Source organism: Saimiri boliviensis, chromosome 3 (genome assembly GCF_048565385.1).
Source record: "Saimiri boliviensis isolate mSaiBol1 chromosome 3, mSaiBol1.pri, whole genome shotgun sequence".
Taxonomy (NCBI): domain Eukaryota; kingdom Metazoa; phylum Chordata; class Mammalia; order Primates; family Cebidae; genus Saimiri; species Saimiri boliviensis.
Window position 1 is genome coordinate 146348219 of NC_133451.1, and position 19902 is coordinate 146368120.

The 19902-nt window shown below is 38.9% G+C and overlaps 1 protein-coding gene across 6 annotated transcripts in view; it reads left to right on the forward strand.

Moving 5' to 3' along the window:
- Positions 1–1522: 1522 nt before the first annotated feature.
- INPP4B (inositol polyphosphate-4-phosphatase type II B) overlaps positions 1523–19902 on the forward strand; it is an 871737-nt gene continuing 853357 nt past the window's right edge. For 3 of the 6 annotated variants that reach the window (XM_074396869.1, XM_074396867.1, XM_074396873.1), the window contains exon 1: positions 1523–1819. The gene's annotated coding sequence lies outside the window, so the exon portion shown is untranslated. Of the gene's footprint in view, positions 1820–7055; positions 7184–19902 lie in introns of all 6 variants that reach the window. The other 3 variants (XM_074396868.1, XM_074396876.1, XM_003928020.4) reach the window with 3 other exon arrangements.

Here is a 19902-nt window from a genome sequence, read left to right on the forward strand (position 1 = left end):
TCATTGCATTCAGCTCACTTGGGATAGAGGCTGAGCATAGCAAAAAAAACCCTGAAGAGAAGCAAAAGCAAGGGCTTCAGGGGCACCAAACACAGTTTCTGGCCTATAGTGCTTATTAATTGATTCTATAAACATTTATTGAAACTACAGAATGTTAGGTATTGTCCCAAACTCTTGGAGCAGAGTGGTGAAGAAATAAATGAAACGAACAAACATCCCCCCCCCCCAATAAAAAATCCAAAACAAAGTCCCTGTCCTCATTGGCAAGGCTTGTAATGTGATGGTCAAATGTTTGCAGAGTGAAAGGATGCCTAGATGCAAGCAGTGACAGCAGGGGTGACAGCTGGGGGTAGTACAGCTTCCTGGTTTGTGAAACTGTTAAGCCCCGACTTAACCCAAATTGATTTCGCTGTCCTGACTTTGAGATTCCAGTCTTTTTGCCTGGCAAATGTAACTAACAATTGTGTACAAGCGTTTGAACACTGCTTTATTTAAATTGTGAATTTAAAGCGTCCTCAGGAGAAGGGCTGGAGTGTCTTTATGGGCTGGCTCTGGGCAACTTTACCTTTGAACAGCTCCATCAAAACCTTTCCAAGAGAGCCGCCAGGTGGCACCTGTAAAGCGCAGATGGGGAGAGTCATTTGCCCCACACCCTACACAGCCCGGAATAATCAGGGTGCGTGCCTTCCCCTGTGGGCTTGTTGGCGAGGAAGTGGGGGAGTTTTAGTCTCTGTCCAGACTGCTTGCTTACATACCCCCTTTTCCTGATACCCCAAACACGCTGAGGGCGGATCTGTCCCCACGCACCCTAGCTATCAAAGGCATATCATACGCTCGTTGGAAGCATCTCGGCCTGTCACCCGCCGCGACGTGGGGACTGGCGGTGGGTGGCCGTGGGTTGCTCTGAGCTGGTCTCCTCTGCCCGACCTCTGCCCGGGCCTAGGGTCAGGAGGGGCACGAGACAGGGGTCCCATCGCGTTTGCAGACGGGAGACCCACGGGCGTGAATGGATGCTAGACGCAGGCAGTGACAGCAGGGATCCTAAGCCCCTTCAAAAAACCCTCGGTCTGGGGACTGTGCTGCCATAGGCCGGGTCTGGGGCGCTTTCTTCCTCCCGCGGGTTCTTTCTCTGTGGTTTCTGCTGCCCCCGCGGCAGCGTGTCGGCCTCGGGTCCCCCCTCACCACGGTAGCGGTGATCCCACAGCCCAGTCTGGGTGGCCGACCCCGCGGGCAGAGGAGCTGCAGAAAGGGGTCGGGGTGCGGGGTGGCAGCACACGGAGCCAGCGTGGCAATCTCGGGGTGGGCAGCCGGGCCACCATCTCCGCTCTATCGGTAGCGGGAAGCGAGCTGCGCCAGTTGCGCGACTGTCGCTGCCGCCTCTATTCGGTCGCTGGTGACATTGGGAGGAGACCGCTTGGAGAGAGCATAGGAGGAGGAAGAGGAGCGGGGAGGGTGAGGGTTGGGGGGGGAAGAAAGTAGCAATTGTGCCAGGGGGCGTGTGAGCAGCCGGAGAGGCAGCCGCGCTGGTGACAACTTCTCTGGGGCGCGCGCGGGGCTGGCAGCAGGAGCGAGCAGGGAGCGCGGCTGAAGCCGGAGCCAGGGGAGCCGCTGAGCCTCGCGAAGCTGCGGCCCGCGCCCTGCGCCGTCGCCGCCGCCCGCCAGTTTCCTCCGGGTTCTCAGCCCCGGGTGCTGAGGCTTTGGTCTATAAATAGCAGGTTACAGCTCCTCCTGGGCGCGCACACGCTCACACGCGAACGCAGGAAAGTCAGGCTAAAAGTGTCTGCTGCTGCTGCCGCCCCCCACTCCGCCTCCGGGAGAGGTAATTACCCGCCTGGGATCCTAGGGCTCGGTGGGGAATTTTGCAGGCTGGGGTGGGTGACGGTGGGTGATCCGGGAGGCGAGGGAGCGTGTTTGAGAGCCTGGCGGCACGTCTTGGAGGGGGGAGCCTGTCTGTTTTGCATCAAGTTTCTCAGTCTTGCAGCCCCCATCACCCCTCCAGCTTTTTAGCTTAAAGGGTGGGGTGTGCTGTGTCTCCTCGGATGCTCGGGTACCCCTGTCACCGCGCCTACCCTCTTGCTGAGCGCCCCTCCGCCCGGCGCGCGCGTGTGTTCGCATTCACACTCACACGCGCACACTCTCTGGGCCCCCGTGGAACTCTGAGCTCTGGCCTCGCTGACCTTCCAAGGCTGCGCCCACCTGCGCTGTCCCTGAGAGACGCTGAGGTTGGCCCCGGGCACTTGCTCCCACTCCCAATCCCGATGATCGCAAATCGCCACCGGCCTCCGAAGAAGTCCTTAAGGCATAGAGGCAGTGGTGGGGAGTGAGGGTAACTGATGTTGGGGGGTTCCCGTTGCCTTGTTTTCTTGTTTTTGTTTTAAAAATAAAGAGCCTGTCTCCATGACCACCTCCACCCCACCCTCAACAACTCCTTCTGGCAGAGAAGCCTGGCGTGTCTTCTCCCGGCCATCAGGCAGCATCTCTTGTCCTACCTCAAGGAGGTCTGGCTGAGAGGTTAGGGCCTCAGCGCGAGAGTGCCTGGGTTCGGGGCAGGGGGAGGTCGTTGTTTCAGGTCTTAGAGCTCCTCAAGCTCTTTGGCACCTCTGGCAGGGCCCAGGGCCGGGGAATGTCTAGGAGCCTGATTCCTGAATGTACTTTCAGGCTGGTAACTGGTACAAAGATGAAGATGCTAGAACCACATACACCTGTTTTTGCCGCTCCCTACGATTCTGAATTCTCCCTTCCTTGGGGACAGTAGTTTCTGCCCCTAGGGAGGTGGTGGAGAGGGGCCCGGCAGTTTCTCTTTGGGGACAAAGGGGTGAGGAAGCACATATTGATTAGGTTGTTGCTGCTGCTGCACAAAAGTTACTGGAAAAACCCAGTAGGGTTTTCTATTACTCTTGTTTTAATGATATAAATTTGCTCCTTTTCCTCTTTTATCTTCTCCCTAACCAGAACTAGTTTTCCTCTCTCTTTCTGAAATGTTATATGAGGTCATTACCTTTATGACTCCAGATGTTACATTTTGCATATATTCTTCCTCTCAGTATGACAGACAGAACTTGTTTATAAAGGTGTGGCTCTGTAAGTAAAAGCCTAAAGACAGAGGATAAATTCATCTCTACCTGAAGATGAGCTCCAGATAGTTCTTTTATAGGTGTACAACTACATTTGAAAGACCATGCTTAAAAAAGGAATTTTCTTAATGAATTCTGGACCAGAAACGGTAGTAATCTCACTCAGTGAAAAAGCAGCACATAAGGTGCAAGGAATCATGAACAGGGCAGCTGGCTGACGATGTGTTAGAAGTAGAGTAAGGCAAGGGCTGGGTGAGTGGGCATTGTCAGTTCACATAGTATACAAAGAAATGCATCATCTCCTTTATGCATTGATGCACATACATGCATTATGTGTTCCTTTGTGATATAATCCAGCAAAGCATTGATAGGAAATGATCAACAGTTTTGTGAAAGGTACATGGGCATTCAAGGTTGAACCTCATCAGTTTGTAGTAATGTAAAATGTTACTGCAAAATGGAATACTTTTCAGTGTATTTCCTTAAAATGTGATTTAGAAGATTGTCCTTGAAAGGTTATGAAGTGTGTGTGTGAAGACAGGCTAGATGCTCAGTGTCATGAAGAAACATGTTTGCTGATTGAAATACTGCTCTTAGTCTAGAAGAGTATTCTCTTTGATTAAGCAAATCAATATTTATTTGTGATAAACTGATGATCATTATGATGTGCATATTTATAACTGAAATTTGCCTTTGACTCTTTATAAAGTGTAAGAACCACCAGATAAACCATTTAGTCTGTCCCTCTAACTATTTAAGGTAGCACACACTCAAAGATATAGGCAGAAAATACTTTTAAAGTGCTGTGTTTGAGCTTCAGTTTGGGGCTACAAATTGAATGACTTCATTTCTCATAAGATTTTGGTAAAATACTAAATGGCTCTAATATAGACTCATCAGTTAAACTTTATTATAAAATAAAGCTATTATATTTTAGTTGTGTGAAATGAAAAATCACTAAACTGAGGGAAAAGCCAGGTATTTGTTCTAAATTGTGCAAACTGAAAGTAATTAATTCATTTCTGAAACCTTGGAGTATCTTCCAGTAGAAGTACTATAAATTCCCAGATGGGTAACAAAGTTAACTTTTACTACCTTGAGGCAGAACCCAAGATGGCAATTCTCTGAAAGAGAGAGAGAGAAAAAAAAAAAATCCTGCCAACTGATCTTAAAACTCTTAGCAACTAAATGAATGGCAGTTTCTAGGTAAGTAGTTGACATCTGAGAATAAAAAGTTAGAGAAATTATGGAATCATAATTAGCAAGTAAAATGCTTACTGAATATCTATTACATTTTCTTATTTCATAGTGAGTAATGCCCAGTAGTACTAATATTAGGTATACAAGTATCATACCTAATCTGTATAAAATAAATTCTTGTCTTTCACAACCATGGGGATTTTAATAGATAGAAATGCCCTGTTTTTAATAATCTCAAGTTAAATGTTCAGGTGAAGGCTGTATGAGTCTCTTCTGTATTATGTACCTCAGTTTTGCAACACGTCCTGTCTATCTTTCTAAAGCCTTAAGGAGTCTTCCACAGGCCATTTTGTTACTAGTTTTAAAATGTGTTGCGTTAGAAATCCTTCATTAGAGAGCTTTTTAGAGCACATTCTACTCATATATACTATAATATTTAGGCTTCAGAAATAAGATTATTAAACAAATAATTTTAACATTTATTTTTAGATAAATCCAAATGATGATGCAATGCTTGAATTTTGTTGTTCATGGTGCATATATTCTTTGTGTTTCAAAACTTTAGATCAGTATGTACCTAGAAAAATCAGTATATACCTAGAAAAGACATTAAGATATGTGCAAAAATTTTAAGTACTCTTTCGGTCTCAGGCAAAATTGTCACTTGAATCAACTTGTATTAGTTTATATTTTTAATATATTTTCACTACCTTATAGATTAAAAGAAGCATTTAAAATGCTCAGGAAATTTTATGGATTACATATGGATTATAATATATTATATATAGGTTATATATTACACATAGGTTATATATAGAGGTTTTATACACACACACACACACACACACACACACACACACACACACACACTGTAACTGCAGCAAAACTCTTCTTATATAAGGCACAGTTGTACTCGCTGTCTTACTTCCTGGAAGTATCTTGTTATCAATGGTATACCATAGGCCAGTGGAATATCTAGGCGCTAGAACTTTAGACTTTTTCAGTGGACTGTGTAATTTCACCAAACATTAGCTATCATAATAGATGTCATTCCCACAGGATGCGAATTGGGTTTCAATATAGTAAGTGTCCTTAAATGATATATTTCAAACTGAGTTTCTTGAGTTACAATATTTTGAGTAAATTCTATCTTCTAGGTGTCTTGATTGTGTGTTGGAAGTCTTTAAATAGCCTTATGCAAAACTAAGTGAAATAGAATTGGCAGTAATGTGTTTAAACTGATTAAAGGAAAATTTGAGAAGTTTTTAAAATCATATGGTTTTGATTATACATTTCTTTGAGAATTATCTAAGTCAGTAATATTCAAGAGAATGAGGACAACATCTCCTCCCTTAAAAGGAGAGTATCTATCTATCTGTCTGGCATCATCTTTACATGCACTTCTAGTTATGAAAATAAAGCAATACGGCAAATAATGACAAAATTATGTAATGCTTTTCTTTGTTGTTTTTCAAGGATAGAAAAGTTTGTGAGATACATAGACAACGTTAATTGTCATGCTGACATCTCATGATTGGAATAACATCAATGTGAAGTATCTTCCAAGATCAAAAGAAAAATATAATTTAAAAAAATTTTTAGTTTACTAGTTGTTTACAATAGATCATTTATTTATACATTTTAAATAGCTTTGAAGGAGAACTTAGAGATTTTTGTGTCTCAAAAGGGAGTGTGAGTTTTTTGTTTTCACTTGTTTTTTGTTTTTGAGATGGAGTTTTGCTCTGTCACCAGGCTGGAATGCAGTGGCACGATCTCGGCTCACTACAACCTCCACCTCCTGGTTCAAGTGATTCTCCTACCTCAGCCTCCTGGGTAGCTGGGACTAGAGGCACATGCCACCACACCCAGCTAATTTTTTTGTATTTTTAGTGGAGACGGGGTTTCGCCATGTTGGCCAGGATGGTCTCGATCTCTTGACCTCGTGATCTGCCTGCCTCAGCCTCCCAAAGGGCTGGGATTCAGGTGTGAGCCATTGCACCCGGCTGAGTTTTTAAATGTTAAGCAACAATGATTTACAGGGAATCATCTTAATATTTTTCACTATGAAAAACTTGACAGAAATATGAGCCTTAGTTCTTAGAATAGATAGTTGTAGTGCCTTAAGTAGATCAGGCTTGGGGACTACCATTTTAGAATACAGTGAATCAAGTAGAATGTACTCCCTGACCATCTAGAGCAATCTTTCCTTTAGTTCTTTCAAAACGGTTCTCACTTATTTTCATGGGGCTTTGCTTTCTTAGCCAAAAGATTAGCGATGAGCTCTAGCCGTTAGAACAACCAAAACATAAAAACTATTTAATGCTGGGGAAAAAAAAAAATAAAGTAGGACTAAAAACAGTGGCAACTTTAATTGAAGTTAGAACCTATAGGGGTGTGGAGATGATGGCCATCTTCAAGAAAGCTTTAAAGTATTATTAGTGATAACACTCTACAGTGTCTTTTTCAACATCTTCATATGCCAAACTTGCTAGAAAACCACGGATTCCACTTAGAGATTAGATACATCACATTCATGAGAGAATAGTCGCATAGATGATAAACAGTAGTTAAAAATTACCGTTTTTTTTTTTTTTTTTAAAGTAAACATTTCCTGTCTCTGTTAACAAAACCTACAAATCTGTCGGGTGTGGTGGCTCACGCCTGTAATCCCAGCATTTTGGGAGGCCGAGGTGGGTGGATTACGAGGTCAGTAGATCGAGACCATCTGGTCAACATGGTGAAACCGTGTCTTTATCCCCTCCCCCCCAAAAAAAAAAATAGCCGGGCATGGTGTCGCGCACCTGTAATCCCAGCTAACTGGGAGGCTGAGGAAGAAAATCGCTTGAACTCGGGAAGCGGAGGTTGCTGTGAGCCGAGATGGTGCCACTGCATTCCAGCCTGGCAACAGAGTAAGACTCCCTCTCAAAAACAAAAACAAACAAACAAACAAAAAACCCACCAAAAAACCAAAACACAAAACCTTCACATCACTTTGTTTTTAAAAAAGAGCATGTTTTTATTAATAAATCTTGCAATTTTTTATATTAACTAATCCACTCAGGTCTTTTAAATTTTAATTTTAGATGGGTGCGATTTTATGGTATGTGTAATTTATTTCTGACAGCATTCTTATTTTGAAGAAATTATGAATAAATTATTTTAGAACCGTCTTTCTGAATAAACTTGGTTTAAAATGCAACATTTTCACTTTGTTGAAGACATCCATTGTACATTTGGTGTGAAAGAGACAGTAAGCACTAGGTGGCAGTGTGCAATGCTTAGAAACCGTGAGTCATTTTAAGTGCAATATATTCATTTATTAAGCTTTTCTTTTAAACAGAATTTATTTATATCATAGTGAGTTAATAAAATTAAAGTCAATGGGCACCTAAATTCTTAGTAGTATGTTCAGAAGATCTATTATTTGTAATACTTTAAAAATTTGATTGTAATATTTTAACACACTGCTTTTATGTGAGGTCTGCTTATGTGAGGAACTGTTAGGAATTAATTAAATTAAATAAGCTAGAATTCTCTTTGTGTCTGGGTAAGAGAAAGTGAAAAAGAAAATTAAATAAACATTATAGAAAAAATGTGATTATTCTGAAATAGACATTGTATTAACCATTTGCATTTTTAATCCTAATCCTCTCACAGCATGTGCTGAGTAAATTCTTTTTTTCTAAAGGTCAAAGACTATAATTATTATTTTTTTCTCTGTTCCGTTGCCCTTGGGACAATGCAAAAAAAAAGTGCAAATTACCTCACTGACTCTTCAGCAGATCCTCTATTGTCCTCTGTTATAGTGATGACCTGGTCTCCACCATGACCAAATTGAATCAGCCATGTCCTACTATAATTTGTTGGCTATAATGACAGCTGAAAGTTGTTTAACAATTTCTTCTTGGTTAATCTGGATATATACACCCCTCTCTTTGGCTGAATAATTAAATGGGACATACCAGAGTAAATTAATTTATTCTGTCATCTGTACATCAGAATGCGATCTCTGTATTGTTGGAGAGTGTCTGATTGGAACGTAATCAAGATCAATGTGGGAGACATTTCAGTCATGTTCACTAGATGTGGCTATTGTAAGAATGGAGACCAAAGAAAATAAGTTAATAACCCAAACTGGAATAATTAAGAAATGCATTTCCCTTTTTAAAAGGTTTTTATTATGTAACATTTCGAAGGTAGAAAATAGAGTAGCACAATAAACTCCCACATACCCATCAGCCAGTTTCAATAATTGTCAAATCATGGCCATTCTCATTTCATTTACAATCCCAGTCACTTTTTCCCTCTTAGGAGTTTTTGGAAGCAAATCTTAGAAATTACATCAAGGACTGGATGTGGTGGCTCATGCCTGTAATCCCAGCACTTTGGAAGGGCGAGGTGGGTGGAACACCAGGTCAAGAGTTCGACACCAGCCTGGCGAACACAGTGAAACCCTGTCTCAACTAAAAATACAAAAATTAGTTGGTCATGGTGGCGTGTGCCTGTAATCCCAGCTACCCAGGAGGCGGAGGCAGGAGAATAGCTTGAAACCGGAAGGCAGAAGTTGCAGTGAACTGAGACTGCACCACTGCACTCCAGCCTGGGCAACAAAAGTGAAACTCCATCTCAAAAAAAAAAAAAAAAAGAAGAAGAAGAAAAAATTACGTCCAAAGAAGTACACTTGTGAAGCAGTTATTTACAAATATAAATATCATACAAAGGAAAAATTTAAAAATAATTACTATTGTAAAAACACTACATATTTTACTTAAAAAGTCCAAACTCTTGACATTAGGCAAGTTACGTGCTTGAATTTATTATATGATTGAGGTATAGACATAGACTTCAGTTTAGGTTCTATGAATTTTTTTTTTTTTTTTTTGAGATGGAGTCTTGCTCTGTTGCCCAGACTGGAGTGCAGTGGAGCAATATTGGCTCACTGCAGCCTCTGCCTCCCAGGTTCCAGCGATTCTCCTGCCTCAGCCTCCTGGGTAGCTGGGATTACAGGCGCATACCACCATGACCAACTAATTTTTGTATTTTTAGTAGAGACAGGGTTTCACCACGTTGGCCAGGCTGGTCGTGAACTTCAGGCCATCTGCCCGCCTTATTTTTTTTAATTACCAAAGTTGTGCAGCAATATTCTTTGAACTTATTAGGTAAGGAGTGCATGCTTGATACACTAATGAAGGAATTAGGCTTCCTAGATTACAACAGTTATTAACGTCATACATTATTCCACAGTTCTCATAGAAAATACTACTTTTTTTTTTGAGATGAAGTTTTGCTCTTGTCACTTAGGCTGTAGTGCAATGGCACGATCTCAGCCTATTGCAACCTCTGCCTCCTGGGTTCAAGCAAATCTCTTGCCTCAGTCTCCTGAAAGCTGGGATTACAGGTGCCCACCATCATGCCTGGCTAATTTTTGTATTTTTAATAGAGACACAGTTTCACCATGTTGGCGTGGCTGGTCTCAAACTCCTGACCTCAGGCGATTCACACACCTTGGACTCCCAAAGTGCTGGGATTACAGGCATGAGCCACCACACCCAGTCAAAGTTTTACTTAATAAGTGGCAGACATTGTAGATATAGCAGACCCATGGAATGCAAGAACTTAGCTTTTCATGAGTTAAGATTTTACCATCCATCTTTAAAGACACATGGGTATAGTAAGCTATAATTTTGCTGCGATGTGAATTTAAGTCACTTCCTTTTGGAGACTGACCTTTTAGTGAGTGAGCCCAGTCAGTGTCCTGGCAGCCACACCCCCCTCTAACTTGAAGTACTGGCTGACATATTCTGTCACTTTCTAGGGCTAATTGTCTGTAGTGAGTGTGTGTGAGAATTTGGGAATCTGAGAAATTGTTTGGTTCTCACCTTGGAGAATGTCATGGATCTCTTGAAATACACCTTCTGGATTTTGTATAGAGTCGAAGTTTTAAATGAGCAGAATTTTTTTCAGATTTAAAAAAAATTGATAATAACCACTGTGTATGAATTTTTGTGACATTAAGTATCTAAAACAAATATAATTCCATTGTTAAAAAAAAACACCTTGTGATTTGTACCTAAAGGGTTTATTCCATGCCATGTGTTTTTTTGTTTGTTTGTTTTTCTTTCGAGACAGAGTTTCACTCTTGTTACCCAGGCTGGAATGCAATGGCACGATCTCGGCTCACCACAACCTCTGCCTCCTGGCTTCAGGCAATTCTCCTGCCTCAGCCTCCTGAGTAGCTGGGATTACAGGCACGTGCTACCATGCTCAGCTAACTTTTTGTATTTTTAGTAGAGACGGGGTTTCACCATGCTGACCAGGATGGTCTTGATCTCTTGACCTCGTGATCCACCCACCTCGGCCTCCCAAAGTGCTGCCATGTGTTTTATACTTTCAAGTTATATAGGGAGCAAAGCATGTGTATAATTTTCTTCATATTAAATACATACATTTTTTACTTTTTGGAAATTTGTTGCAACTTTTTTTCATAGTCTATGTTTTAAAGACTGCCTCCCAATTTATTCATGATATTCATATCCCTTTTCCCATTTTATGTTTTTGGTAGGAGTAAAGAATAGTACACACTCAGATTAGTGTAATGAGAAATAATTGATACAGTTGGCTTCTACTCAATTTCTAGGATTTCTTTCTTTTTTTCCTCCTGATTTTAAATGTAGTAAGTCTCCATTGAAAAAAAAAATGGCAAGTAGAAAAAAGCCTAAAGAGTCAGAAAAAAAAAACATCAAAATATAATATTGTTAACATTGTATCATATTTATTTCTAGGGTTTTTTGGTGATTCTTTTATGTAAGTTGAGGGGGTGTGTGTGTGTGCGCATGTGTGTCTGTACGTGTGTGGAAAATGAATGCCTGCCTTTTTTCACTTGGAATTCTATAGTTCAATTCAACTGAGTTATTGATTGAGACTTACTAGTTGCCAGGTACTGTGATAAGCTCTGTTCTGGTTCATGGCAATAAATATTTTTAAAAATGCCACTTTTCCATGCCTGCAATCACTTGTCTAATTTTTTTCGTTGCTATTTAATAGTTAGACCTATGAATTATTATCAGTTGTTTAGCCTTCCTTCTCAACTTACACCTTAAGCTTACTGGCAATATTTTTGCTATCACACTGCAATAGATATTGTCTGCATGATCTCATTTTTTGATATTCCTTGTCTACTTTTCTCATTGTTTTTCTTAGGAGTGATTCCTAGATGTCATGTACTGGATAAAGGGTATACACCTTTTAAAAGTGCCTTAAATGTATCGCCAAATTGCTTTCCAAACAGCTTGCACTCATTTCATTCTTTCTGGAAGGTACAAGTCATTTTGCCATCCTTACCAGAATTGAGGAAAATTTTTTTTTTAAGTTTGTTAATTGGAAAAGTGAATGTGATTGCAACAACAACAAAAGCTAACATTTATTGAACATCTCCTATAGACTGTTTACCAGGCAAAACCTCTGCATTATCTCATTTACTCTTTATAACAACTGAAAAGGGAGGATGATATTATCGGTCCTATTTTAAATGTTAGAAAACTTGGTTCTTGAGAGGTTAAGTAACTTACCCAAGATCACGCAACACGTAAGTGGTAGAAGTGGGTCTTGGAACAAGATGGATTTTAATCAGAAGTCTAGGCTCTAAAGTACTATGCAATACATCCATGTAACAAGCCTAAATGTGTACCCCTTAAATTTATACAAATAAAAAAATAAAGTACTAGATTGTTCTACTATTGTTTGAGATTAAACATTTTTGAAATGTAGTATTTTTATTTGTTTCATTTTGTAGCGCTAATTCATATCTTTAACCTTTTTGCATATTGAGACCTTGATTTTCCTTTTATTATAATTTCTTTTATTATATTTCCTTTTATCATAATTATTTTCTAATCATTTCCTTTATATATATATATATATATATATATATATATATATATATATATATATTATTTTGAGATGGAGTTTTGCTCTTGTTGCCCAGGTTGGAGTGCAGGGGTGCAATCTTGGCTCACTGCAACCATCAGCTCACTGCAACCTCCGACTGCCGTGTACAAGTGATTCTCCTCCCAAGTAGCTGGGATTACAGGAATGTACCATCATGCCCAGCTAATTTTGTATTTTTAGTAGAGACAGGGTTTCACCATTTGGCCAGACTGGTTACAAACTCCTGACCTCAAGTGAGCTGCCCGCCTCAGCCTCCCAGAGTGCTGGGATTACAGGCATGAGACACCACACCTAGACCCTTGCATTAATTTTCAAAAGTCCTTTATATATTAGGGTAAGAATACTGACCTGTTTTCATTTATGTTATCTATATTATTTTTTAATATACAAAAGTTGAAAATGTGTTTATAAATAAGTTGAATGTCATATTTCTTTCATGTATATGTGTGCGTGTGTGTGTGTGTGCATGTGTGTGTGTAGACAGTACTTCTTCATTTACCTAAATTAAGTTTAAATTTACCTAAATTGTTTTTCTTTTAGAAAAATTTACATCTAACTCTTTAATGACTTTTTTCCTCTCTAGTTCATCCAACACTTTTTGTTGTTGTTGCTATATGATGTAAGATAAGGATTAAATTGATTTTCCTCCTAAAAATAGTTAAGCATTTTCCAACATCAGTTCTTAAATAATTCCTCGTTTTCCCACTTGTTTGTGTTTCTGTTACCTCATATTATATGTTACATTTTTCTAAAGGTACACACACACACCTACACACACACACATACACACTCACGCTCACCTAGATTTCTGGTTCTGCTACATTCATTTAATTCTAGTGTTCTGTCAGGTCTTCTTTTAATATCATACAGGCTTAACTGTCATTGCTATTTCCTTAATATCTGGTAGGATTGATACTTTCTTCTTGTTGATTTTCTCTGGTGTGTGTGTGTGCATGCTTTGTGTGTGTGTGTGTGTGTGTGTGTGTGTGTGTCCCCTGATTCATTTTCACTGATATTTCTTCCAAACTAATTTTGGAATAATGTAAAGCTATGCCAAAATGTTTTTAGATTTTAACTGAAATTTCACTGAGTGAACAAATGGAATTGAGAATTCAATTACAAAATTTAATCATCTTACTCAGTAACCTGTTGTATCTCTCACTAAAGACTTGATTTTTGGAGGCTTTTCATGTTATATGCAAGGACTCATGTTAGACATCAGTGATTTTGCCAAAACATTTTCTTTTTTCTTGCTTCACTCTTCAAACAGACTAAAGAATTATGCACCGTATCTTATGTCCCATAGGTCCCTGTTAGCTTCACTCATTCATTTTCCCATGTTTGGCCTAATGGTGGCTTGTGGTCCGCCAGGAAGGGAAACATGAAGCCTGAAAATGTTTATTTCCAATTACCAGGCCACAACTCTTCTCTCAACATATATTTGTCTTATTTTACTTAAATTAACCTAAGAAGACATATTCAGTATAAATACTTAAACAATGAATATGAATAATAGTTAATTTCTTAAACAGCTCACTCAGGTGTCATAACATTATCCAAAAATATGTATTACTTTATATAACAATGCAGCAAACATTGCTCAGTGTAATATTTTGTTTCCATTTCAAATCTGACAAAATTACCTCCAAAATAATAGACTTTTGGCCCATTACAATAGAGTGGCAAAGTTGAATATATAGCCTGAAACTCTAGCTCATTTATTTGGGTCCATATTCTAGTTATAGATATTTTTAAAAATAAAAATAGTACAGAACTATTTTCATGCATATAATCTGTTTATGTATTTCTTTTCCTTTCTTTTTTCTTTCTTTCTTTCTTTATTTTATTTTTTTTTTTAGAGACAAGAGTCTCACTCTGCTGTCCAGGCTGGAGTGCAGTGGCCCAATCTCGGCTCACTGCAACCTCCACCTCCTGTGTTCTAGCAATTCTCCTGCCTCATCCTCCTGAATAACTGGGAGTAAAGGCACATGCTGCCACACCTGGCTAATTTTTTGTATTTTAGTAGAGACGGGTTTCGCCATGTTGCCCAGGCTGATTTTGAATTCCTGAACTCAGGCAATCCACCCGCCTTGGCCTCCCAAAGTGCTAGGATTACTGGCATGAGCCACTGTGCCCAGCCATGTGTTTCATAAATGCTGCAGAACGATACACTCTAGTGCTCTTTGACCTTGGTGTATGAACAAATTTACTTATTAAAATCATGCAGGAGAGAAAGACTTGATTTTGTTAACAAGAGCCCTGTGGTTTATCCAGAAGCTGAGACTTATTTATCTCAGGCTAGTGGACCCTACATCTCCTAGTGTCCTGTCTCAGGAAGCTGCATATAGATAAGAAGGATAAGTATTGTGTGGAGGCATCTTTAGACCTACCTACCTACTCCTCAAATCCAGTTATGTTGTTTCCAAGGGCAATTCTTCTGAGTGGTGGGAATTGTGTGTCTAAATTACATATGATCTATAAGCATTGGGAATGTGGAAGGACCATATTTACCTTTCTGCCTAAAACTGCCAGGGATTCCACATGGGTGGGTTAACAAGTCAGATTCTACTAACATCCACTTTCCATTTCATAGGCTAGATAACTGAGCTCGACAACAAATGAAAACAGGTGAAAAGCTTATAATTTGCATTTGTTAACATTCTTGAATTTCCATGCTGCAGTTCCATGTTTCTTTTGGGTTGAATGTTTGAAGCAACAGGAAGAATGCACTGGCAGTGATGAAAAGCCTCTCCAAACCTCAGGGGAGTTTTTCTCCCACTTGTTTAAATTTTCTTGTCAGAATGTCTTGGGCGATGTGGTACTGAGAAAGAGTGCATGTGAGAGAAAAAGAGATCAGTATAGATAGTGCAGAGCAAAAAACATTGCAATGGCATTCTAAATCACACTATATTTACCTTGGAATCTTAACTTATATAGACTTGTATTTTCTGTTTCCAATACATTGGTCCACAGAAACATTAATTATAATACAAAAAGGAAATGATTTTACGGAAAATACAGTCTTAGTTCAAGAAGGTACCTTCAAGGACCTCTAGTTTTGCTATTTCCGTGTTCCATTTTAGGATGACCAGTGTCTTGATTTGCTTGGGACAGGAGTTTCAGTGCCAGCACCAGGAGGTACCTTAGCAAACGGATTGGCTGGCCACCTTGTCTCCACAAACAAAAAAGTAGAGGGAGAGCAATAGGTAGCAGTTTGTTAAAAGTCTGTTGTAGTTAGTAGAAGAGACACTTTTTGGTATTTGAAAGTGTTCCCTGAACATCCTACAAATAATAATCACCCCAGAGATGTTACAAAATCTGGATTCATTGTCCTTTGCTGGCAGAAACTGGATATTTCTTATTTATGTGCTTATCCTTATTTATTCATAATCTATTCCCTGCATACTTCCAAAAAAGATTTGAGGTGACTTACAGTAAAACCACATATAAAAATACCGAGTTTTTATAGCAGTTCAATAATAATGTAAAATATATATTTTGGAGCTTGGCTAAATGTTAGCATGCCTCTAAAATTAAATTTGATAATATGAATACTAACTGGTGCAAAATCTGAATTGCTTTAGGTAGAAAAATGTATTGGGACATTCAAAATCATTACCCAGATTCTCATGATTTTGGATAAAAGGATAGCAATTATTCGAGCAATTATTTGGTGTTATAAAGTTCCCAACAGACAGTCTGGGTGAGCTATTGAGGTGAGTCCTGAGACAGAAGAGCTTTGGGCTCATCTAAATAGAAATGTCACTTCTGTTCACATGTATGCTTTTGATTCAGGCTTTGCACATCCTAGCATTAGAAACAATTGCTAGAATGAAATTGAACAGACTTGCATTTATTTTTAAAAGCTGGTTTTTATTAAAACTTGCATTTATTAATAAGACCTGGCTGGCTGAGGTGGGAGGTTCACTTCAGCCCTGGATAACATAGAAAGACCCCGTCTTAAATAAAAGAGTCATTGTATTCTGAGTCTTTTTCTGAGTCTTTTCCCCCCATATATTGTGTAAGGATAATAACTATTTCACAGAGTTGTAATAATAATTAGGTGTAATTGTCTAAAAATGACAAATATAATATAAAATTATGGCATTAATATCAACAGCTATTAATATAATGATTGTTATATTCTATACTCAGAATGATCATTTAAAATGCAATTACAGCTTTACCTGTATTCATGAAAACTATATAGATTCATCTTGTGTGGGTGTGGGTGGCTGAGTATATTTAATAGATAGGAATATTTACTCTTATTTATCTACCTGTTAGAATGTTGAATTACAAATACACTCAAATGACTCTATGGGTATCAGAAATGAAATTGCTACATTTTGTGTAGCACCCACCTAGAGCTTCTAAATGCCAAAATATATATTTTTAATTGAACTTAACTGTGTTTAAACAAACTATGTCTCTTCTCATGTCATAGTCTTTATCATTCCCTGTTGTCATATACCTGACCTGCTTCACTTGTGTATGTCATTTGCCTGTCCCTAAAAGGCATTTTAACTGGAGTCTTCCAAACTAGAAAAAAACCAGATGGATTACATATTTCCCAAACAATCCTTTATGCATATTTCCCAAACAATTCTTTATGCATATTATAATGTGAAACAGGACTTCAGCAAAAGGGAAGCAATGTACACTTCACTGTTAATGTTTTCTGACAGTGTTTTAATTCATATAGACTTCATGGCTGCTTAAGACTTAAAACTTGACTTTAAAAAGATTGGTAGACTTAACATTCTTAGTGAAATTTAAAAATTCAATAAAATTATTTGTGTGTGTGTATGTGTGTGTGTGCACGTGCGCGTGTGTGTGAAGTGGGTCAGGTGTAAGACAATAGGGAGGGTAGAAACTGATATGTGAATAGACATGGTCTATCTGAAAGCAATTCAATTTAAACAAATACTGTCACTCCTGATCTGCCTAAAGCAGTTTAAATTCATATACTGGGTGTTCTTCACTTGAACTTCAATTGATGGGAATGGAAATGCCCTTTGGGAGTGGCTTACCGCTGCAGTGGCAGGGACAAGGTGGGCTTTCTCCCTCGTGGTCATGAAGTTGAAGGTGGCTTCCAGTCCAGAAAGGCTAAAAGCAGTTTATGGATCTGTAGGATCCTCTGCTTTGCCATTTTTCTCTTCTTTAAGTTGGAAAGTGCTTATTTAGCTCTGACGGGATCAATCTATTAAACATATATGTGCTGTCTGAAGATCCTATGATGACAATCATCATAAAATTACCCAGGAACTGAAAATCTTTAATCATGCATTTTGAATATTCTAGCCAGTTTTTTTTTAATGGCCTAAAACACATTATAGTTGGAAGGAAACATCTGTTGCTTTTCATGAGCGCTTTGGAATCCAATATGCTTCATTTACACAGTCATTTTATGTGGACTGGGCACACTTAAAAATTTTACTCGTCACTGAATTTTCTGCTAAGCACATTCCATATAAGCAGAAATAAATGTTAACCTCCATCAAATCCACTGATTAAAGCCATCACAGAAGTTGATAGCTAAATCCTGAAAAACCACTGTACATGCTGGGCTGTTTTTCCCTCCTGCTGTCCTAGAAGATATGTCTTGAGCGCAAAATATATTTTATGTTTAGGAATGATTTGTTTATACTGGATGGTGCTAATGCTGCTAAGGTTTATTTGTACCATAGCTACTTATAGTGCAGATACCATGGGAATTTGTACGTACTATATAAACAATATATTTAGGGAAAAAAAGTACACCTTGGGTGATAACTCTTCATTAAAATAACCATGGATTAAATCTCATTCTATGAAGCATCTTCTATCTCTTAATGGAGGACTGTTGTAAGCTATCACTGCATGAACATTGCAGATTTATTTGCTGATCTGTGGGGTGAAGTTTGTTTCCAGATTATTCAACATACAGGCTAAATCTTGGGAAGAGGAAAAAACGCTTTTTGTAAAACGTAAGAGGAATTGGTGTTTTCAACCTAATCATAATTCATTGAAAACACAAGAGAATCTGTATGTACCATGTTCTTTAAATTAATGGATAGTGAGGAATCTTTCTTTACCCTTGTGAATCCTTGTAGAAGACATTTGCAGAGAAATTACTGGAGCTTCTCTCCCGTGGGGAGATTAATGTTTTAATATGCAAAAGTAGACAAGTCACCATTCTTTTGCTCAACGGCACTCTGAGCTGCACAGTTTTTCTGCTTTATTTTCTCCTTATATCCTATCTTCCTAAAGACTTCTGTAGAGTCAAATAGAGCCACTAAAGCAAAGCTGTATCTGGCCTGCACTTGAAGATTCTGCTATATAGACCCGTCAAGCAACTGTGACTTAGATCTGGTGGAATAACTATCTACATGACAGTATTGAGATCTTCTTGCTTATCCATCCCTTTGAAATTTACTACTCGATTTACTAGCAGAAAAGTTGAGTAGTAGAAAATGGTGTGAAGGGAGGATGTATCCTTAGTTCCTCTCACATCTTTGTTTCCAGAAAAAGTAGAAGCCAACAAAAACAGTTACTTTAATAACCCACCACCCAATCTACTACACCCTTGCATAATTTTTTTTAATTTTTTTTTTTTTTTTTTTTGAGACAGGGTCTCACTCTGTCACCCAGGCTGGAGGGCAGTGGTGTGATCTTGGCTTACTGTAGCCTCCACTTCCTGGGCCAAGTGATTCTCCCACCTCAGCCTCCATAGTAGCTGGCACTATAGGTGCATGCCACCACACCTGGTCAAGCTCTCCTTCTATTTCTGCCTCCCAAAGTGCTGGGGTTACAGGCATGAACCACTGTGCCTGGCCCACTCTTGAATCTTGTCACCATTCTCTTCTTTCTGCATGGGTAAACTAAGCCCTGCATGTCTGCACTCAATCCTGTTTCCACCTGCACTCTCAGGGATCTCTATGTGGCCATATTCCTTGTCTCCAATATCTTCCCCTCTCTTTCTCCTCCGCCTCTTTCCTTTGAACAGGGAACGCACCTAAGATTTCCACACATTAAAAGACTAAAACTCCTTCTCTACTACATATTCCCCACTAGCTAGCCTCTTTTCTCTTCCATGGCAGAGGATCTTAGCAGAAGTGGTCAACATTTTCTTTACCTGTCCATTTCATTATATTCTGGACTCCACCTCTACAACTCCAATAAAATTGCTTTTGTCGAGATCACTAAATGAGAGACACTTTGTGTTACATTTCATGGTTACTTCTTTGTCTTCATTTTACTTGACCTCTTGGCAATATTAAATTGCGTTAACTAGTACCTTAGAAAAATTCTTGCTTTAGTTTTCTTGATACTGAATTTTCCTTTTATTCCTTTTAATTTTTGTATATAAAATATCTTGGAGATATACATGTATCTCTATATGTATACATATATCTATAATTATTAGGTCACTTTGGCTAGACTTGACCTCTTGTAATGTTGATGATAACCTTCGCATTCATGAACACAATACATTTTTCTCTTCCTTCAGTGTCTTTCAATAGAGCTGAAACATTTGCTCTAGAAAGGTCCTCTACATCCCGTGCCGGACTTAAACATCTCATTGTTACTGTAATTATTAAATGGCATTTTTTAAAGTAAATTTTCAACTATTTGTTAATGGCTGATGGAAATATTATTGATTTTAATGTATTGGTCTTATCTGTCCCTTTACTAAATT